This window comes from Crocuta crocuta, unplaced genomic scaffold (assembly GCF_008692635.1).
Source record: "Crocuta crocuta isolate KB4526 unplaced genomic scaffold, BGI_CrCroc_1.0 scaffold245, whole genome shotgun sequence".
NCBI lineage: Eukaryota > Metazoa > Chordata > Mammalia > Carnivora > Hyaenidae > Crocuta > Crocuta crocuta.
Genome location: NW_027530358.1, coordinates 100,006 through 105,155, shown reverse-complemented (window position 1 = coordinate 105,155; position 5,150 = coordinate 100,006).

The window sequence follows — 5,150 nt, the reverse complement described above, 5'->3', positions numbered from 1 at the left end:
ATTTGCATTTCTTCAAAGCAAAGGTGTGAGACATAGAACTAGACTAAGGCAAAGTATTTTTATAAGACACTATGTGAGAGAAGGTGTTAGCATGTATTAAGGTATACTGTTTGTTTACTACAGAAAAAAAGAGTCAAATAGGTAAGACATACAAGTCAGAAAAAGATGTTTAAGTATGTTATAGATAAATTATATCTATAATATTTTATTTCTATATTTTTTGTTTTGATAATTATTTTTTTTAATGTTTTATTTATTTCTAGGAGAGAGAGAGACAGCGTGAGCAGGGGAGGGTCAGAGAGAGAGGGAGTCACAGACCGAAACAGGCTCCAGGCTCTGAGCTGGCAGTCAGCACAGAGCCCGACGCGGGGCTCGAACCCACGAACCGCGAGATCATGACCTAAGCGAAAGTCGGACGCTTAACCAACTAAGCCACCCAGGCGCCCCGTTGATAATTATTTTTTAATCAAATTTTTTATTTGAGTATAGTTGACACACAATGTTACATTAGTTTCAGGTGTACAACATAGTGATTTGACAAGTTTATACAGTATGCTGTGTTCACCACAAGTGTAGCTACCAGCTGTCCCCTTACACAGCTCTTACAATAGCATTGACTGTATTCCTTTTGCTTTTATTCCCATGACTTATTCATTCTATAACTGAAAGTCTATATCTATGTATCTCCCTCTCCACTTCACCCATTTTCTCCAAGCCTCCATCCATCTTCCTTCTGGTAATAATCAGTTTGTTCTACATACTTTATAGGTCTCATTCTGCTTTTTTGTTTGTTTATTCGTGTGTGTGTGTGTGTGTGTGTGTGTGTGTGTGTGTTTTAGATTTCACCTATGAGCGGAATCATGTGGTATTTGTCTTTCTCAGTCTGATTTAATTCACCCTTAGCATAATATTCCTTATGATAACCATATTGTCACAAATGGCAAGATTTCACTTTTTATTGCTGAGTAATATTCCACTGTATGTATGTATGTATGTATGTGTATATATATACACCAATCTTCTTTATCAATTCATGTTTTGATGAACACTTGAATTACTTCTACATCTTGGCCATTGTAAATAATGCTGCAGTAAACACAGGGGTTCGTATATCTTTCTAAAATCACATTTTTGTTTTCTTTGAGTAAATAGTAGTAGAATTATTGGAACATACGGTATTTCTGTTTTTAACTTTTTGAGGACCCTTCATACACCAGTCTGCATTCCCACCAACAGTACACAAAGATTCTCTTTTCTCCACCTCCTTGCCAATACTTGTTATTTCTTCATGGACAGATTATTCTGTCAGATGAACAACTGATTTGATTCCACAATTATAAAAATTTGAATGGGGGAGGGGTAACAAATGATTACTCAAAACAAGAAATAAAAAGGAAAAGTAAAATAAAAAATCAAGGGTTATTAAAATATTCAGAATTTTTTTGACAATGTTTAAATCTTGGAGGTTTTCCTCTCTATTTCTTTCCAGAAGAGATTTATACTAAAAATATAAGAGAATATAATGCAGGGAATGTAAGAATAGTAAATTAATATATGATGTAATAAATAACATAGTTTTTAAAAATAGTTTCTGTATTTCTTTTCTCTAAAAGAAAAAGGCAAATGATATTTTTAACTGTGTGTATATTTTGCTTACTGGTATCATGGCTTTTTTATTTCTTCACCTAATTTACAGATAAAATTACACAGAAGTAACAGTTTATTTCTCTTGGGTTGACAAATGACCCAGAGTGACAGGTTGTCCTGTCCATATTTCTTCTTGTTACCTACATGCTAAGTGTGACTGGGAAACTGATTATTATCAGACTCAACTTTAGAGATCCCCACATGCAGACTTCAATGTATTTCTTATCTCAGAATTTCTCATTTCTAAAAATATCACTCATGTCTGTCTGCATTTCAGATTCCTTGTTACCACTGTGACAGAGGATAAAACCATTTGCTACAATGATTGTTGGCTCAGCTACTATAGTCGCTATGCTATACATTATATCCTCAGGACTTATTTATCTTATTGCTGGGAGTTTGTACTTTTGATCACCTTCACCCATTACCCACACCTCCATCCCTTACCACTGGCAATCACTAATCTGTTCTCTATATCTGTAAGTTTGTTTTGTTTTGTTTTATAGTTTAGATTCCCACATATAAGTGAGATCATACTGTATGTGTCTTTCTTTGTCTGACTTATTATTTACCATAATGTCCTCAAGGTCCATCCATGTTGTTGCAAATGGCAGGATTTCTTTCTTTTTTATGTGGATAATATTCCATTATAGATGATAGATAGATAGATAGATAGATGATAGATAGATAGATAGATAGATAGATAGATAGATGATAGATAGATGATAGATAGAGGCATACATGCATACATACATACATCACATCACATTTTCTTTGTCCATTCACCCATCCATGGAAATTTAGGTCATTACTATGTCTTGGCTATTAAAAATAGTGCTGCAATAAATATGGAAGTACAGATGTCTTTTCAAGCTAATGTTTTCATTTCCTTCAGATAAATACCCAAAAGTAGAAATGCTAGATTATATAATAGTTCTATTTTTAGTTTTTTGAATACCCTCCATATAGTTTTCCTTAGTAGTTGCCCCAATTTGCATTCCCACCGATAGTGCACAAGTGTTCTCTTTTCTCTGCATCCTCTCTAACACTTGTTATTTCTTGTCTTCTTGAAAATAGCTATTCTAACAAATGTGAGGTGACCCAATTGCAGTCTTGATTTGTATTTTCCTGGGATTCATACTTTTGAGCACCTTTTCATGTACCTGTTGGCCATTTGTAGGTCTTCTTTTGAAAAATATCCATTCAATTTCTCCACTTGTTTTGTATTTATTTTTTAATCTTTTTTTAAAAATAGGCTTCATGCCCAGAACTGTGCCCAATGCAGGGCTTGAACTCACAACCCTGAGATCAAGACCTGGGCTGAGATCAAAAGTCAGATGCTTAACTAACTGAGCTACCTGTGCACCCTTCCTCTGCCTGTTTTTAATTGGATTGTTTGTTTGCAATTCACTTGTAGAAGTTTTTCATATATATATTTCAGATACTAACTCCTTATCAGATATGTGGTTTGCAAATATTTTCTCCCATTCCATAGGTTGCCTTTTCATTTTGGTGATCTCTTCTTTTGCTATGCAGAAGTTTTTTTTAATTTGGTATAGTCCCATTTGTTTATTTTCCTAATAACTAGCTAAATCACTAAACTAAAAATGCATGGCCTTCCCCAAAGAGAACCTGAACTGTACTTAAAAAAACACAACAACTCAAATATACTTCATCCTTGTTTGTACGATAGAATTACCTATGTTGGGGTTTTATCCAGGTCCCAATTAAGTTAATACTTCATAATTCATGTTTTCTCATTGAAATTTATAAAAGGGTCACTGAGAATTTCTTTTCTTTTAAAATAATAATCAGGAGGATAATTTAAAACTTAATCAAGGGGCACTTGGGTGGCTCAGTGGTTAAGTGTCCAACTCTTAATTTTGGCTTAGGTCATGATTTCACAGTTTGTGGGATCAAGCCTCATATCAGGTTCAGCACTAAGAGCACAGAGCCTACTTGGAATTGTCTCTTTTCCTTTCTCTCTACCCCTCCCATGCTAATGAGTGGTCTCTCTCTCTCTCAAAATAAATAAAGAAGCTTTAAAAAAATAAAAATAAATATAAAATAAAGACAATTTTTGATAAGTATTTCCTATTGCTTCATGCAAAGCCTAATATTATAGGTAAAATTATATATTCCTACATTATATAATGACTATCAAGGGAACCCAATTAAAAAGTATTGCTAAAATTAATTGCATTTTAGATGCACTTGTTTTTCTGTCTCCAGAGAGGTTTCTGTTAGGTTTCTCTCAAAAACAAACTCTCCTATAATGTAATATACTCAAAAGTACATAAAATGTGTCTGCTTCTTTTGGAGAAAAGCTTTCTGGAAAATCTATATCACTGAGTAGTATCAGAAAAATCATGAAACACGTGACATTTAAATTCCAAAACAAAATATTTTTGAAAGTATACTCATTGGATTTTTCTCATCTTCATAGATTGGATATTTTATTGAAAAAAGCATGGTTTAAGGGAATCTGAACAAATGTTTAAATTTTAAACAGTGAGTGTACAAATGTGAATTAGGTTTACAAATTGTGTAAAAATGAAGGAACCTTTTTCTATCTAAAATACTGTGCTTCTCTTATTACACAATATCAGAAAAATATTTAAGTTTAAACTATGACTGGGATCCTTCGAGGACTATCATAAAGTGAGTATGTTTCCTCTTCATCTACATTGTTAATTTATCTTTCTAAATCATAGAACTCTAAAATTCCTCTCTTTGAAATGTGTCAAAATGGCATTTTGAAAATTCTTGCATTATTTTCTCTTCCTTATAGCATCCTAAATTTGTCACAGCTGAGCTCATAAATGTATCACACTTGCTCAGGAGAGAGTCAGGTAGTATTTTCTTATTAGCCAGATCTAGTCTTATATGACCAACTACAGTCATAGCAGCCCCAGGATGCATTACCCCATGTTAATGTCATCTGCACGTTCCTAACATCTCACACTTTGAATCTGTTATTAAATAAGACTATCTGCACAGTTTACTCCCTTATCAGCAACCTGCTTTCTCTTTTTCTAGCACATTAGCCCCCTGCCCCTTATTTATAGGGGATACGTTCTGAGACCCTCAGTGGATTCCTGAAACTATTAATAGTACTGAACCTTACATAGAGGTTTTTTCCCATATATACATACCTATGATAAAGTTTAATTTATATATTAAGAATACTAAGTGATTAATACCAATAAAATAAAACAATTATAACAATATATTGTAATAAAAATTATGTGAATGTTGTCCCTCTCTCAAAATATCTTGACCTTCTGATGATAGGTAGGAAGAAGGGCCATCTGCTTGCAGACTGCAGTTGAACATGGCTAACTGAGACCATGGAAAACAAAATTAAAGATAAGGGGACACTGCTGTTCTTGTAGCAGCCCACCATAGTGTACTGCGGTGAATATCTTTTATTATATTAAGTATATACCTCACTGGGATAACAAAACTCTCATTGCCTAAAGTTCCCATTTTGACAGACACTG